The sequence below is a fragment of the Ochotona princeps genome, chromosome 17 (genome assembly GCF_030435755.1).
Source record: "Ochotona princeps isolate mOchPri1 chromosome 17, mOchPri1.hap1, whole genome shotgun sequence".
Classification (NCBI taxonomy): Eukaryota; Metazoa; Chordata; class Mammalia; order Lagomorpha; family Ochotonidae; genus Ochotona; species Ochotona princeps.
In genome coordinates, this window is record NC_080848.1 from 54,551,136 (window position 1) to 54,569,392 (window position 18,257).

Sequence of the window (18,257 nt, forward strand, 5' to 3'; positions counted from 1 at the left end):
TCCAATCGGGTCACTCCATCCAGACAGAATCCCCAGCCAGGCCACAAGCTCTGAAAATGAGATTGGGGTGGGGAGACCCAGAAATGAATTGTTTCATTGAATAGGCTGGTTCTGATTGAGTCAGACCACGTGCATTGGACCCATCCCAAATGAGGGGGCCATGGCACTTTTTTGCAACAATGGGAAGTGGAAGGTCTGCGTCAGTCTCTAGCATCTGGCCTATGCCCGATTGGCAGTGTTTGCTCATCTCCCTCGTGTGAGCACTCCCACCATGGCCAACAGGATGTCCATGGATTTGGCCTCCGGAGGAGATGGAGCAAGACCAATAAGCTCTCCTGGGCTGGTCCAGGCCGGCTCCAGCACACCACTGAATCCATGCATCTCGTCTGTGAGCACTTCCTTGGGACTCTGGCTCAGTACCCACGGCTGACAATCTCCCTCCCCTATATGTGGTCATCTCTGTTCTACAGACAAGCACCCTGAAGCCCAGGAAGGTGACGTCAATGAATCGGGTTTGCACAGCCAGGGAGGAGAACTTGGAACCCAGATCTGTGAGTTCACAAAGCCTGTGCTCTTTCTTATCAGGTTCAAAGTCTAGCCGCTCAAAAACTTTCCCAAAAGTAATTTTGAATCATCTTCTGGGGCAGGAATTTGGCATTGCAGTTAAGTTGCCGTATTCTATATCAAAGTGCCTGGGTTTTGAGTTCTGGATCTGCTCTTTAAAATATGTGTGTGTGTGTATGTGTGTGTGTGTGCGTGTGAGAGAGAGAGAGAGAGAGAGAGAGAGAGAGAGAGAGAGAGAGAGAAGGAGGAGAGATCTTCCATCCTTTGGTTCACACCATCAAATCGCTGCAGCAGCCGGGGCTGGGCCAAGCCAAATTCAGAAGGCAGAAGCTTCTTATGGGTCTCCCATGTGGGTACAGTGGCCCAGGTGCTTGGCCCAGGTGTATTAGCAGAGAGCTAGATCAGAACTGGAGTAGCTGGGACTCCAAGCAGGCTAGACCACAGCGCTGGGCTCCTCTTCGATTTCTAAACCATCTGATTAGCTCATGTGTCTCGGGGACATCCTCTTCGGGTTGAGCCTGTCTGGAAACACTTGACCCATATACATTCAGACACTCAAATCACTCCCAACATCTCAGAAATTTTCTTTCTTTTTTTTTCTCCCAATTTATTTGAGAGAGTTGAGTGCCAGCCAGCCCAACCTGTGGTGAATCCCCCAAATACCCTCAGTGATCCTGAGCCAGGCCGGGCCCAAGCAGGGTGCCAGAAACCCAATGCAAGCTTCTCTCAGGGCGGCAGGAACTCAGCCTCTTGAGCCATTACATTCTGTGCTGCCACCTCGGATCTGCCTTAGCAGGAAGCTGGACTCAGGGACTGGAGCTGGGCAGTGAGCCAGGTGCCCCAGGGTGGAACACAGCACCTGCAGTGGGTCTTCCCTGCTGGCCTTCACGCCCATCCCCGTTGCGATTCCTTTATCAAAGCAACTTTCTCCTTTTGTTAAGGGTTTATTCATTTTTATTGCAAGGACAGCTTTACAGAGAGACGAAGAGACAGAGACAGATCTTCCATCCTCTGGTTCATTCCCCAAATGGCCGTAACGGCCGGAGCTGAGCAGATCTAAAGCCAGGAGCCAAAAACTTCTACCCAGGTCTCCCACACAGATGCAGGGACCCAAGGCTTTGGGCCATCCTTGACTGCTTTCCCAGGCCACAAGCAGGGAGCTGGATGGGAAGTGGAACAGCTGGGACATGAACTGGTATCTATATGGAATACTGGGACACACAAGAGGAGGATTAGCGTGTTAAACCACTGCACCAGATCCTGTCTACATTTCTGAAGAAGCAGTCACCTCCAGTCTACTCAGTGGCGTTAGGGATGGGAAGTACCTTCAGCTGCTGACCAGGCTAAGGTTCTGAACTTCTCAGACCTTTCCTGTGCATTGACCCTCTTCTTCCCTCTTCTGTATGGTTAAGGGGAGAGTCTTTTTTTTTTCAATTATTTATTTGAGAGTTGCTTAGGAAAAAGAGAGATTTTTTTTTTTTTATCTGTGAGCTAACTCCCTAAATAGCAACAGTGTGTAAAAGGGGGCCGGTCTGAAGCCAGGAGCCTCCTCCTGCATGTGTGTAGGGGCCCAGAGACTTGAATCATCCTCTGCTGCTTTCCTAGGCACATTAGCAGTGAGCTGGATCAGAAGTGGAACAGCCAGGACTTGAGGCAGCGTCCCTACGGGATATCGGTGCCACAGGCAGAGGATTACCTTGCTACACCACAGCACTGGTCCCCTCAAGAGATTCCTAATATTGTATGTTTTCCATTAATCTTGTCAAGCTAGACCAGGTACGGACAGCCTTCCAGTTATTCTCCCTATAGAAGGAACATCATGTACCTTCTCCCACGTCCCATAGGTTCAAGCCACCAGACCATGTTGGAGCCATCCGCAAAGGGTCACACTGGCCAGCAGAGGGCACCCACAGGGAGCCACCCATGGTGGAGGAAGATGAAAGGTGAAGAGCACTGAGGGTGTCCCTGGGCCAGCTGGGGAGTCTGTAGGGGTGGCACCCCCGATGGCTCAGCAGCAGGTCCTCGGGGGCGCTGGAAGCAGCTGCAGGGCAGGGAGTCTGTGACCTTTGGTAGAGTTTTGAGCCCTGCTTGTTCTGAGCCTCTTTTCCTCGCTCCAGGCTCCTCCCAGTCACTGTGCCAGGCTCATGCCCTCAGCATGCTGGGTGGCGGAGGTGGGACTCTCTGGAAGTGCCCTGGGCAGTGGGGGAAGTTGAATGCTCCTGCACTGTGCTCAGATTCTGTCCCTTGGGGGAACTGCAGGCCCAGCAGGGCACACACAGCACTGAGCTGTGTGCCACCTTGGGCAAGCAGTGACGTGGGTAAAGTGAAACTGGCATTTTTGCTCTCCTCAGTGTACGTATCTTCAGATTAAAAAAAAAAATGTTGGGTTCGGCACAGTGGCCAAGTGGATAAGTCCTCACCTTACATGTGCCAAGATCCCCATATTATTGTAGGTTCATGTTCCAGCTGCCCCACTTCCTGTCCAGCTCCCTGCTTGTGGCCTGGGAAAGCAGTCGAGGATGACCTAAAGCCTTGGGACCCTGCACCCGCGTGGGAGACCCGGAAGAAGCTCCTGGCTTCAGCTCAGTTCTGGCCATTGCAGCTATCTGGGGGGAGTGAATCAGTGGGTGAAGATCTTTCTCTTGGACCCAATCCTGGCTCTTGGGGTCATCTGGAGAATGAAGCAATAGATCTTGGTCTGTCCCTCTCTGTAACTGACTTTTAAACAAATAAACAAAAATAAATAAATAAATAAATAAATAAATAAATAAATAAATAAATAAATAAAAATTTCTGCAAAATGCAGAAAGAAGGGAAAACATTGCTTTCACTTGGGCCATTTTCCAGTGCATTTCCAGGTCAATAGCAGGGAGCCAAATCAGAAGTGGACAGCCAGGACTTAAAACAGCACCCACACATCCACTGTGCTACAACCTTAGCCCCCAGATTTTATTTCTTCACCAAACTGATAGACACTAGTGGTGTGGGGCCAAGAGAATTTGAGTGGTGGCATTTGAGCTGGGCCTTGAGGAGTGTGTAGGAGCTCACCAAGCAGAGGATCTGTGCAGTAGTTACGACACCGGCCAGGGATGAGCGTGCTGGGCAGACCAGCCTCAGGCACAACACAGGACACAGAGATCTGCTCACGTCCTTGCCACCCACACTCTTCCCCTGACATTTGGGTTTCCACCACAGGGAGGGGGCAGGAAGTTGACACATCCGTGCCTGGCCTTGTAACTGGACATCTGAAATAGTGCCTGCTGGTCTGGGTGGCTCAAGAGGGTGGGAGAGCCCAGGATTTGCTCAAGCCAGGGAGGGTCTAAAAGGGCAGAGTCTGCCCTCTGGTGGTCATAAGTAGAATTTTCGCCTCAGCTGTGGTCCAGCTGTGGTCCAGCCCTGGTGCGCTTGACCTGCAAGTGATGGCTGAACGTACAAGACATCAGTCTCTTCTTTTGGGGTGGGGGGTATATATTTATTTTATTTTTCTGATGATGTTTACATGGTTGAGAAGGATGTATATCCACATGGACGGGGTGGGGAGTGTTAAAGAGTGAAGAAAGTGGATGAGACAATTGAATTGTTTCCCAATTTTTTTCTTCTTGTATGGGGGGGTGTTAGAGGGAGAGAAGGAGAGAGGGCCATTCCCAGCAGCCATGAGCACATCAATACTGGGGGATGGGGGACTGCCTTTTGAAGATATCAGCGTCTAAACCAAAGAGCTGGGGCTGGCGCAATGGCTCAATTGGCTCAGTCCTTTGCCTTTAAGTGCCAGCATCCAATATGGGCGCTGGTTTGTTCCCATTGCTCCACTTCCCATCTAGCTTCTGATCGGGAGAGCAGTGGAGGATGGCCCAAGTCCTTGGCACTCATATGAGAGTCCTGGAGGATGCTCCTGACTTCGGATCACCCAATTCCTGCCGTTGTGGTCATTTGGGGAATGAAGCAGTGGATGGAAAATACTTCTTTTTTTATTATATCTTTGACCATCTTTGCATAGTTAATTAGGGAAAAAAAGGTTCAAGGGCTACAGGAAAGTGGGTAAGACTATTATTTCCATATTGTTTCCTTCATGTATCTGAGGTAAGGGGGGATATTAAGGAAGAGCCCCACCCAGTTTCTCACCCACCCCAGGTCCCTGATGTGGGGCATGCTCCGAGATCCTTGCTCAAGTGGTTTGATAGTTCACCAGTTATGAATTGCTGCCAATCTCACCACTCCAAGCACGATGAGGTTGTTGAAGAATCCACTGATTGACATAGTCTACCATAGTTTGCCCAGTTTTTCACTGCCAACATATAGCTGAGGTGGTTGATTGACTTGTTCTGTCTTCTGTCTTTTCATGGTTAGGGTTCTGAGTGCAGCAGTTCAATTGGGGAGATCTCCAAAGAAACTTTGTCTGAGGTGTTCCCAGACCAGATTCTTGTATGTTTTAGCAAGTACAGGGCCCGGCACAGTCCATTGCCCCGATCAGCTGGTGGTTGCGATTGCTGGGTTGGTTCTGTTTCCAGCCTCGACTTCCACTGGAACCAATGGGTGTTACAGTTCAGCCTGGTTCTGCGAAAAATATTTCTTTGTGTCTCTCCTTCTCTGTAAATCTGTCTCAAATAAAAATTAATTTCTATAAAAATATAAATAAAGCCAAAGAGCTGAACATTTGAGAGGTGAATTTTGTACACTCTTAAAGAGAAAGACTTATTTTTATTTGAAAGGCAGATTTACAGAGAGAAAGAAAGACAAATATCTTTCATCCACTGGTTCACTCCCTAAATGGCTACAACGGCTAGAGCTGAGTTGATCTGAAGCCAGGAGCTTTTTCTGGGTCTCCCACACGGGCACAGGGTCCCAGTCAGCATCCTGTCACATGCTCCTCGTGTGTGCTGTCTTGCTTCCCCTCACTAAGGCACCCAGGAGGTGAGCCATTTCATGAGAAACAAGAAAGGACCCAAAGCTGCTGGGTAGGGGTCAGAGTTCAAGGGTGCTTTACACCTTCTGCTCTTGTACCTGCTGACACAGAGGGAAGGATTGCCCTTGCACTGTGGGACATCAACATATAACTTCAGAAACAATCCTGGAGGCTCCCAGGAGGGAAGAATGTCCTCCGTGGATACAGCTGGTAACCTTGGAGGCAGTGGCCACGGGTGGGCGGCAACCAGCAAGTTTCAAGTAATACAGGTGAACTCCAGGAGCCACAGGATCATTGCAACAGGGTTGAAATAGACTCACATTGATATGGCCAATCGATTTTCACCAAAGGTATACTGAAGAAGAAAACAACTCGCTGGAGGAAGGAAAGTTTTCTCATTGTCTGAAGAGATCAGCGTGTCGGAATAAAGTCCAGAACTGGACCTGCACATGCCCGGCCACCCGATTTCCGACACAGGTTAGACAGCCGTCCAGAGGAGAAAGAAAGAATGGAGTTGTCAACAGATAGTGTTCAAGCTGCAGACGCAAGAAACAACCAAAAATGCATCCTAGAACTAAATGCTGAAGGGAAAACTCAAAACGCTACAACCTCTGCAGAGACATCCTCATGACCTTTGGCTTAGCAGAGATTTCTCAGTGGTCACACCTAAAGCACTGTCTGTAAAAGAATAACAATGCACAAACTGGGCTGCATCGAAATTAGAAGCCTCTCCTCGCCAGACACCAGGAAGGCAAAAACAAACCTTGAGAAATAATACTGAGAAACAGCATCTGCGTATGGAATCCACAAAAGATTCTCCAAGTTTGATAAGAAAAGAAAAAAAAAAGTCCAGTTGGGAAAATATTTAGAACTTCACCAAAGAAGATACACAGGTGGCAAACAGGCAGATGAAAAAATGCCCAGCATATGTAGCTACTGGGAAGATGGAGATTAAAACTTCCAGGAGATGGGCCCGGTGCGTTGGTTCAGGGGCTAAATCCTCACCTTGCATGCGCCAGAATCTCACGTGGGTGCTGGATTGTGTCCCAACTGCTCCACTTCCCATCCAGCTCCCTGACTGTGGCCTGGGAAAGGAGTGGAGGATGGACCCTGCATCGGTGTGGGAGACCCGAAAGAAGCTCCTGGCTCTGGATTGGCTCAGCTCTGGCCATTGCAGCCACTTGGACAATGAACTAACAGACAGAAAACCTGTGTCTCCTGCTTTCTATAAATGTGCCTTTCCAATAAAAATGAAATAAATCTTATATATATGTAAACTTCAGGGAGATAGCTTCCCAGTTATGAGAATGCCTAAAATATGAAAGGTTGGCGTCCTCCTCCCGGTATTGGAAGGGGAGAGGAGGTGTACACGGTGTCAGGCGGGTGGGGTGGGTAACAGAAGCCCTCCCCGGGGAAAGCAGTCAGATACTTCCTTAAATATTCACTTCCCACGTGACTCTCCCAGATGTCGCCCAAGAGGAAGGAAAAAAAAAAGTCCATCCATCTGAAAACAGAATGGGAAATGTCCATAGCAGCTTTACTGGGACATCAGCAGGTAAATGAATAAACAAACTGTAGTCTGTCTGTCTGGTGGAATACTACTTAGCAATATAGAGAAAGGACTGACTGACATACAAGAGCACGGAGAAATCGCGGAATAATGATGTTGAGTGCAAGAAGTCAGACCGAAAAGGAGCAGCTCCTATGTCATTCTGTTTAGCTACTGGAGTCCCCGCGTTGCAAGCTGCAGGGACAGTGAGCTGTGGCTGTGGAGAGGGAGGGGTCCGCGGAGAAGTGCGGAGATGGGATTGCAAAGAGGCAGGCAGGAACTTGTGGGGTGAAGGTGCGTTTATTATTGTGATTATGGTGGTGAGCTGTGGATACATATGTGTGTCAGAACTTCTTAGATTCTACACTTGAAATAATGCACAGTGGATTTCACATCAGGAGTAGCTCAACACAGCTCTTAGCCAGAGAGGAGTCTAGGGTCGGAGAAGGCCAGGTGTTAGCACAAGGGGTACCTGGCAAGCAGAGGGAGGATCGGGGGAGGGTGTGGGGAGTGGGAGATGGCCCCATGGAGTGGGCACATGCCCCAGCCTTTCAGATGGGATTTGGGTGTGGGAAGCCAGAGCTGGCAGCAGGACCCGGAAAAAGCAGGCAGTGGTGACCTGGGGGGGGGTGGAGATGGACTTTAGAGATAAGAGGAGCAACTGGATCCAGGGTCACGTAGTGCCCATCCCCCAGCTCCCAGGAGGGTCATTTGATCAACCAAATCTAGGACAAGGCCAGCCCTTGGGACTTGGAAAAAACCCTCCAGCATGTCTCTTCCTGGGGAATGGCGTTCTGTGACCCGTGGCTCTCTGCTGCCTGCAGCTGGGTGCCACGCAGCTGGGAGGGGTCTGAGAGCCAGTCGCTGTGCTTGTGCCCACCTGGGCTTTAGGGCAGAACGGGCCCCCAAGGGAACCCAAGCTGTTCCTGCTGATCTCGGGGGCAACGGCCTTAGCCCTTACCCGAGCTAAAAATGGATTTCTCTCTAAAGTCAAGTTCCTCCTTGGGTCTGCTCTCTGTCTCTCCGGGCTTACTGTCAGCCGTGCAAGCGCATCCTGCCTGCGACTGGCTGACGTGAGCCTGAGGGCAGTGCCCAGCTTTCCCACCTTTTTCGTCTCTTCCTCCGGTCCCACCTCAGTCTATTCCTGAGCGGCCGCAGCTGCCACTGTGTCCTGATTAATGGATGACCCCTCAGGTGACACAAGCCTAAATATAACTGTAGCCGGCTGGCTGGCTGGCTGGCTGGCTGACTTCCTGTGTGTGCTCCGGGCCAGAGACCAGGCGTGTGCCCTGAGATCTGTAGACCTCGCCCTGGCTGCCTGGGACAGCCATCTGGGTGTGAGATTGACATCTGACCAAAGAGAGAGAAATAGATTGATATAATCATCAAATCCAAAGTTAACCACGCACTTTTTAACCCCCCCTCCCTTGTATTCACTGAAGTCTTGGTGGCATGTAGGCAGCCTTCACGAATGATGATAAAAAACAATATGATCCAAAATTGCAAACACTGGGGTGGATGTTTGGCTTAGAGGTTAGAACACCATTCAGGCTCGAGTCTAGCTCCTGGTCCTGTGTCCGGCTTCCTGCCCGAGAGGTAGGTGGATGGCTCAAGTGGTTGGGCTGCTGCTGGCTATTTGGGAGACTCGACTTGGATCCCAGCTTTGTGTCTATGGCTCGGCTCAGCTCTGGCTACTGTAGATGTGGAGGGAATGTCCCTACTTCTCAAATGAACAAAATAAAAACTTTTTTTAAATTTATTTAGTTATTTCAAAGACAGAGGGAAAGATGGCACTCGGATATGGAATATCAGCACCACTATTAGCAGCTTCACTCACCACGAATATACATATATAACATATATAATATATATTTATATATTATAAATATATATAATTGTTATTATTACAAGCATGAGGATATGGACCCTGAGGGTCTTCAGGCTATCTCTGGAATGTAGGGGTCAGGGAGAGTTTATTCGATGAGATCCTATTCAGACTCAAGTCCTGGAACTTTGTTAAGAGTCAGCTGAAAGAGGGGTGTCCAGGCAGATGACCTTCAAAGGAACTCAGAGGCTTCTGAATTTGGGGTGTATAGGGGCAGATGGAGCGCAGGGGTCCTCTTGCAAACTGGGGGGCAAGGTTGGCAGCTTCCTGATCTTGAAGACTTCCCTCTTCCGTTCACGCACGAACTGCTGAACGAGCATTCATTCCACAGCACCCTGGACATGGTGTGAGGGGGGTAAGAACAGCCTACAGCAGCCTCAGATTCACCGAGACGTGTGTCATTGGAACACCTGCCAGGCTTAGGAAATGCTGTTGTCCACAGCAGGCGGCCTTGAGCACACACTACCAACAGACGGGATGACCTGCGTGTGATTACCCGTGCTACTCTGTTTTTCTCAGACTGCACACCAGGGTGAGAGGCAGCGTTAATGACAGCAGGCATCTTGACTGTTCTTTTGAGAAACTGTCTCATTCTTTTTCAATTGTTAGCCATAGTTGTCAGAACTGATTAGTACACTGTTGTCTGGCCTCATGAGCTCAGCAGGGATGGGAAAAGCAACAGGTCTGCCCTTCCTTGTTTGGGGCGTGCCCTGGTCTCATTAGTTTATCTTTGCACGCTGCACACCTGGTTTTTGAGGAGTTGTGATACCTGTGTCATAGAAGTAGAGACTCTGTTGAATTGGGACCATTGAAGGGCAATGCATAAGCAATAAGTGAGGCCAAGATCATGGCTGCCCTTGCGTCTTCCTCCCCCATCTGCAGGGGCCCCCTCTCCACCCAGGAGCCCTGGTGAAAGGAATAATTGTAAAAGTGACTGTACTCCTGGAAGTCTGGAGTATCCAAAGAGATATTCCATCCTGTTAGGAGCAAAGCTCCTGCTTCCTGAAACACCAGGAGGCAGACAGGATAGGGATAACCTTGGAGTTTTTGGATTTACAGCAAAGACAACTACCTCCGAGGCATGCTGTTTTATTACTGTCTGTTGAAGTGATGTGATCAGGACCCCCAATCTATACGTTGTAAATTCCTATCACATGCTTTCTGTTTTGTGTCACTGCTAGCCCCTGATCATGTACTTGTTCACTGTCACGTAGCTTTTGATTCTCTTACTATAAAAACCCCACGATTATTTCATTCAGGGTGCTTCTTGCTTACGGCAAGAGGTTGCCCCTTGGACTAGAAGTTAAAATCATCTCACTTGCTTTGGAGTGTAGCTCAGATTCATTGAACCCCAACACCTGGAGCACCTGTCTTGCTTGGAGTGAGCTGGCCCTCTCTGGACTCTCTGCTTCTCGCACAAAAACAATACAATGCAAAGCTGAGCAAGACAGGACAGCTACGTGCAACGTGGTGACCTAGAGAGGACCCCAGGACAGCAGCAAAAGAGATGCTAGGGTCAAAGCAAAGGAAATCCAGATAAAACATGCCAGTTCACTGACCATGCAGCCGCAGTGCCGTCAGATGTGATCAGTGCGTCTTGGTAAGATAAGATGAGAGCAGCAGGGAGACCAGCTGGGTGGGGACTCTGGAACTCGGCACTATCTTCACTGTGTTCCTGCACATCCAACACTGCTTCAGACTCATCCAGGTACTCCCTATTTCAGTGGCAAAAACAAACACAAGAGCAGGTGTTTTGGTATAGTTTTTCCTTTTTTTTTTTTTTTTTTCAGATTTCTTTGTTTTGCTTGAAAGAGTTACAGAGACAGAGAGAGCTTCCATCCACTGATTCATTCCCTAAATGGCTGCAACCGCCAGAGCTGGGCCAATCTGCAGCTGGGAGTCTCCTGCATGGTGCGTTGGTCCATTCTCTACTGCTTTGCCAGGCCATCAACAGGGAGCTTGATCAGCAGCTAGGACTTGAACTGACACCCAGATGGGATACTGGTGTCATACGTGGAGGATTAGGCTTTTATACCGTCTGCCACCCCCGCTTCGGACACCTACATGCTTTCCCCAAGGGTGTGAGTGAAGGCTCAGCTCTGTTCTCTGTGTCAGTGTTCTGCTAATGCACGCCCTGGGAGGCAGCAGTGACCGTGACGGCTCAAGTACTTGGGTTCCAGTCATGCACGTGGGCTGAGTCTGTCTTGGCTTCAACCTGGTTCCGTGCTGGCCATTGCAGCCATCGAGAGTGAACCAGCTAATGGAACACTGTCTCTCTCAAAACAATCAAATCTTGAAGCAACAACTGCCTATGTTGTTATGGAATATGGTGGTCCCAGGCAGCGGCTTAACCCACCATTCCACGATGCCCACCACAACTCCCCCAGAATTCTGTGTGTAGCCTTGGGCATAGACCCGACAGTGACTAATTAGCTCTGTGACGATTGGAGGCATTCATTCCTCATCTGTAAAATGGAGGCTTGCATAAAAACCACAGTAGGACATAATGGAAGCAAAGGAGAGGAGACAAAACCAGAATGAGCCAGGGGAATTAAAAGCAGAGTGGAGACTAAGGTCTGCGCCTCGATTCTTACGGTTCTCTCTTCCTTGGTCTGGAGTCACAGGTCTGCAGAGAACCGTTTTACACCGGGCACTGAAGGAAGAGTCCAGCCGCACAATCAGAAATACTGCTTAACAGCTACGGGAGGGTCCTTGCCAATGCAATGAGACACGAAAATTAGTAAGAGACACAGTTGCTGAAAAGTGCACTGGTAAGACTGAAAATTTTAACCTTAGATTTAAAAAATTGGTGGTCACAATGATATCTGATAAGAAGCCTGGAAAAGAGGTATATTTTTCCCAGCGTTCTTTGAGAATGTAAGAATTAGGCCCGGCGTGATAGCGTAGTGGTTAGGGTCCTCGCCTTGAATGCGCTGGGATCCCATATGGGCGCCGGTTCTAAAGAAACACCTCTATCTGCCGGGTCACTCCCCAAGTGGCCAGAGCTGAGCACATCCAGAGCCAGGAGCCAGGAGCCTCCTCCAGGTCTCCCACGCGGGTGCAGGGTCCCAGGGCTTTGGGCCGTCCTCGACCTCTTTCCCAGACCACAAGCAGGGAGTTGGATGGGAAGCGGGGCTGCCGGGATTAGAACCGGCACCCATATGGGATCCTGGCGCATGCCAGGTGAGGACTTTAGCCACTAGGCTACTGCGCTGGGTCCTCCCTGGAAATTTTAAACAAATAGGTTTGGAATCCTGCAGTTGGTTTTTGTTGTTTTGTTTTTTGAGAATTGTAATAGGAGATGAAAACATGGGTTTATCATTCTGATCCTTCAGAGAACACACATTCAAAGCAGTGGTCACCAAGAGCCAAAAGTCACGGCAACACTCCCCAGGAATGCTGAACACATCACCCTGAAGAGGCTTATTTGTTTATTTGAAAGGCAGAGTTAGAAGGGGAGAGAGAGGTCCCAGCGTGGTATCCTGGTGACTAAAGTCCTTGCTTTACACGTTCCAAGAGCCCTTATGGGTGCCAGTTCTTATCCAGGCTGCTCCACTTCCCATCCAGGTCCCTACTTGTGGCCTGGGAAAGTAGTCAAGGATGGCCCAAAGCCTTGTGACCCTGCACCCATGTGGGAGGAAGCTCCTGGCTTGTGGCTTCGGATCAGCTCAGCTCTAGCCTTTGCGGCCACTTGGGGAGTGAATCATCAGAGGGAAGATCTTTCTGTATTTCTCTCTATCTCCCTTTCCAATAAATATAAATAACTATTTAAGAAGAAGGAGGAGGAGCAACTTCCATCTGCTGGTTCCCTTCCCAGATAGCTGTGGGGAACTCCATCCTGGTCTCCCATGTGGGTGGCAGAGGCCCCAGCACTGGGATCATCTTTGGCTGCCCGCCCAGGCACACTGACAGGGAGCTGGATCAGAAGTGAGGCTGCTGGGACTCCAGCTGAGGCTCACAGAGATGCCAGCAGCACAGGCAGCAGCTTAGCACTCCGTGTCTTAGTGCTGGTCCCCGCTAGGGCATCTTGAGTGTAGATTTTCTGGAGACTGTTTCCATCAAGGTAGTGAAAGCTTTTCTAGAAAAAATCCTGGGGGTCTCTTCTGCGGGGAGTCCCCCACCACAACAACTGTGGTTGCTCAGACATGGGCAACGGGAAACCGTTAGGTACTCACCTTTCAGTCGTAAAACTTTCAGTTTCCAAATACTTAAAAAACATTCAAAGGAACCCATTTTCCCTTCAGTCAGTAATGAAAACGCAACTACTACTGCAACTAAATTCCCGAGACTCTCGGCTTTTTTTTTTTTTTTTTTCCCGTGAGGTACTGGCTAGCTGATTTGATCACTTACATATGTTTTGGACTTGATGGAGTTTATGTTGTGAAAAACGCTTACATTTAAAACTTTTTAAAAAATCTTTTAATTCTATTTCTCTACACGTTTTTTGAAACTTTCCCATATACTTATTTGTACTACTATTAGTCAATATAGAATTGGAATGATCATATACTTTGTTTTGGAGAGGTAGAAAGAGGAAGAGAGACAAGCAGGCATAGACAGACGGACCAAGTTCCGTTTTCTGGGCCACTGTCCATGTGCCTGTAGGACTGGGCCAAGCGGAGACCATGAGCTGGAAACTCAGTGTAGGTCTTCCAGGTGGGGAGCAGGGCCCAAGTCCTTGAGCCATTATCTGTGGCCTACACAGCATGCATTAGCAGGCAGCTTGAAGTGGAGGCTGTGTCAGGATTCGAACGCAGACACTCTGATATGGATGTCCCAATCGGCACCTTAACCGCCAGGGAAATGACCACCCATGGAATAAGGCTTGTTATCAGCAAGAGATAAGCGGTGTGGCGTAATTTCTGTCCAAAGCAAAGAAACCTGACAGGTTAGCCTTGAGACTGTTATCTAGAGCAAATGGAACAGTTCCGTTAGGCTTTTGCAAATATTGGGCATTTCTACTCTGAATCCCTAGGGAAGACCTGCACAGCTTAACTTCTGTGGTCTAGAGCCTCTGCTCCCCAGGGTAGAAATCACTTATCTAGAAGATAAAAAGGAAGGAAAGAAGGAGAGGGGAAGCCAACGTTTACAGAGCCACTTCCACACGTTAGGGCTTAGCACGGACCACTCGAGCCACATACTGAGCCACAAGGTCGACCCTTGGTATTCCCGCATTAGAGCAAAATGAACAAGGGCTCCGAGAGGGTCAGGGATGCGGTTTGGATCAAGAGCTAAGCTGTGCCAGCATTTCTGAGTCTTCTGATTGTCAGCATCTTGGAAGAGCATGAGAGAGAAGTTGGCCTTCTGAGTGGGCACACGGCTAAGATTTCCCGACTCCGGGCAGGGACGGAGATCGACTGGAGCCAAGATCACGGGTGACCGTCTTCCTTCTCCCAGTCCCAGGATGGGGAGGCAGCTGCTTGTGGTCAGGGAGGTAGGAGGGGACACCCGAAGTTCTGGGAGTGGGGGAGTATGAGTGTCTGTTCCTGCGTGCTTTTCCTAAGAAGCCTCCGTGAGGCGGCCAGGACTCAGCTGATGAATGTGCAGAAGCCTCCGCGTGCCCGGAGCAGGGCGGGTCCCTGGTTCTGTTCATTCCTCCGCCATCTGCACCGAAGCTGTCACCTGCTGAAAGCCAGGACATGGTGTCTCCACCCACCCAGGGAATCTAGGTCCCAGAGGGGAGGACAGCTGGTGAGTGCAGTTCACTGACCTGTCAGCTGGCATGCCTGGTCAGACAGCCATGTTTGTACTGGAAGGAAACTACAGGATAGATTTTTTTTTTTAAGATTTATTCATTTTTATTGGAAAGTCAGATATATATAGAGAAGGAGAGACAGAGAGAAATATCTTCCTTCTCATGATTCACTCCCCAAGTGACTGCAATGGTCAGTGCTGTGCCGATCCGAAGCTAGGAGCCAGGAATCTCTTCCAGGTCTCCCATGCAGGTGCAGGATCCCAAGGCTCTGGGCCGTCCTCGACTGCTTTCCCAGACCACAAGCAGGGAGCTGGATGGGAAGTGGAGCTGCCGGGATTAGAACCGGTGCCGACATAGAATCCTGGTGCGTGTAAATTGAGGACTTTAGGCACTAGGCCATGGCGCCGGGCCCCAGGATAAAATTTTGGAATAATTGTTCAAATTAATTAATTGAGAGAGAGGAGAGAGAACGTGTGCCTACCCACTAGTTTATTTCCTCCAAATGGTCACGTGGCTGAATTAGGCCATTTTGCCCTATGGGAGGCAGGGATCCAAGTTGTTTAACTGCCAGGGTGTGCATCAGTTGGAAGCTGGAATGGGGAACTGAGCTCTCTAATCTAGAATATAGGCATTAAAAAAAAAAAAAAAAAGATTTGGGCCTGCTGTTACGGCTCAATTGGTTCATGCTCCTCCTGCAAGTGCTGGTATCCCACTGAGTGCTTTGTATCCTGGCTGCTCCACTTCCCATCCGGCTCCCTGCTTGTGGCCTGGGAAAGCAGTCAAGGACGGCCCAAAGCCTTGAGACCCTGCACCCATATGGGAGACCCAGAAGAGGTTCCAGGTTCCTGGCTTCAGATTGGTTCAGCTCCTACCATTGCAGCCATTTGGGGCAGTGAAAGGGCATTATTCTGAAAGAGCTACAGAGAGACAGAGATCTTCCATCTGCTGGTTCACTCCCCAGGGGCTGCCAGGGCCAGTGTCAGCCCAGGCTGGAACCAGGACCTTCATTTGGGTCTCTCATGTGAGTCAGAGTCACCACTACTTAGGCCATCTTCTCAACGTGAACTGGTGCCCATGTGGGATGCTGGTGGTGTAGACGGTTGCTTTCCCTGTGCCACAATGCTGGCTCTGGGTGTGGGCATCTCAAGCCACTAGGCCAAATACCCGCTCCGGGTAGAATCTTTTATTTTTAAGATTTTATTTATTTGTTTGAAAGTCAGAATCTGCTTGGTTCAGCCCCAAATGGTCACAATGGACGGAGCTGGGTCAGTCCAGAGCCAGGAGCCAGGGGCTTCCTATGGTTCTCCCACGAGGGTGCAGAGGCTCAAGCCTTTGGGCCACTTTGCCCTGTTTTCCCAGGTGCATTAGCAGGGAGCTGGGTTGGAAGTGGAGCACCCAGGAGTTGAACCAGTACCCATATGAGATGCCAGTGCTGCAGGTGGTAGCTTACCTTACTATGCCATAGTCCGGGCCTCCAGTTAGAGTTTGGTTTATCTGTGGTGTGCTCATCACCCACTCTGGGTGGTTGTGAAGAGTGAAATAAAGAGGCATCAGTGACAAACTACCATGGAGATCTAAAATGTGGCAAACTTCTTATTTTCAAGAGAATGATGGAATTTTGGAGCTAGTCCTGTGGACTCCCCACCCAGCAGGAGGTCCTCCTGCAGCCCCTTTGGCTAACTGCCAGCCAATTGTTCTTGCATTCCTGTGGTGTCAGGGAGCTCACTCCCTGAAAGGCTGCCTCTCCCATGGTCAATCCTTCTTTAGGGTGAGCTGCAGTCCTGGGAACATGGTACCCATTGTCTCCCACAGACCTGAGGACCCTCTGAAAGGTCCAGCTCAGCCTCGCCCACCCCCAAGAGAATGTCCTTTGCCAGCTCCATGTATTCTGCACAGAAAAATTTGCAGATTCATCATTCCCTGGGCTTCTGTGCACTGGTGTTGATCAGCGTCCCCTGGCTAACAGAAGAGTCCAGAATGCACACAGCTGTCACCACTGATGTGGCCCAACCAGGGCAAAGTGCAGGAGGGACACCCACCTCCTGCAACCTACACCATGTGACTCTATGAATGCGTTCCCTTGTGGGGGTTTTAGGGTTCGCTCGAGCCTGCTTATTTTGGTTCTCATTAGCACATATCCCCCAATCCTTCTCATCTGTTCTATTTGCTCTGTCAAAGACTGTGCTTGCTAGATCTGTAGATGAGCTTACATGGACCTAGGGTAAGAAACAGCACATTGCTTGGGGCCAGCCCCATGATGTAGTAGGCTAAGCCTTCCACCTGCAGTGCCCAGGCATCCTGTATGAACTCCAGATCACAGCCCGGCAGCTCCACTTCCAATCCAGCTCGCTGCTAATGCACCCGGGAAAGCGGCAGAGGCTGGCCCAAGGGCTTGGGCCCATGAACTGACAGATGAGATCTGGAAGAACCACTGGCTTTGAACCCAGCTTTGGAGCATCCCACCCAGATCTGGTCCAAAGTGTACCAGTGGATGATCTCACTCTGTCTCTCCTTCTCTCTCAGTAACTTTGCCTTTCAAATAAAAAAGCAATAGTGGTGCTGGCATTATAGAAGGTTGGCTCTTGGGTGCCGTGGTTAGCATTGTCTTTCCTTCCCCCACCTGTGGTACTGCTACTGTTGTTACATTTATAGTTTCCTAGCTATGAATGCAGAAAGCTTAGTCCTGCCTTTTTGGGGACTTAATATAAACGGACGTATTATTTCATTTTATCTTTTAAGATGTTAAGAATTGGGCCCAGTGTGGTAGCCTAGCAGCTAAAGTCCTCGGCTTGAAAGTGCCAGGATCCCATATGGGTGCCTGTTCTAATCCTGATGGTCCTGCTTCCCGTCCAGCTCCCTGCTTGTGGCCCGGGAAAGCAGTCTACGAGCAAAAGCCTTGGGATCCTGCACCCGCATGGGAGACCCAGAAGAAGCCCCTGGCTCCTGGCTCCTGCCTTGGGATCAGCTCAGCTCTGGCCATTGAGTCCACTTGGGGAGTGAATCAGTGGACCGAAGATCTTCTCTGTCTTTCCTCTTCTCTGCATGTCTGACTAAAATATTAACAATTCACCATTTTCTCTTGATAGGGGAGAGAGAGAGAGATCTTCCATTTGCTGGCTTATTTCCCAAATGCCTGCAAGCAGCCAGCAGCTGGGACCAGGCTTGACTGGAGCCATCCCATGGCTTCCTGTGTCAGTCCTCAGGCAGAAGCCGTGGTCAGGAGCAGGGCTGGGACTTGAACCTGGGCAGTCGGATGTAGGTGCTGTAACTCGTGTCTTGACGGCTATGGAACAGGCCTGCTCCTCTGACTTTACACTTCTGTCTGTGAGTCACTGACTTGGCAAGTTTGGCTGACGTTTGTTCATTTCCATGTCCGTAGAGAGCTCCACTCCGTATTCCACTAAAAATGTTAAATCTATTGTTGATGAACCTTGGGTCACTTATTTCCTGTTATGACCTAGGGTATACCTCCGCTGGGGCCCATGTGCGATGCAATTGACAGGAAATCATTTGCCAGGTTTGTATCTTATCTCTCAGTTTTCTGTGGAACAGAAAGTCACATTTTGTGATGACCAGGAAGGACCTCTCAGCACACACAAGTTTTCTCCAGGACGTACATCTAAATGGGGAACTGCTGCATCTTAGGGTTTACCCACGAATA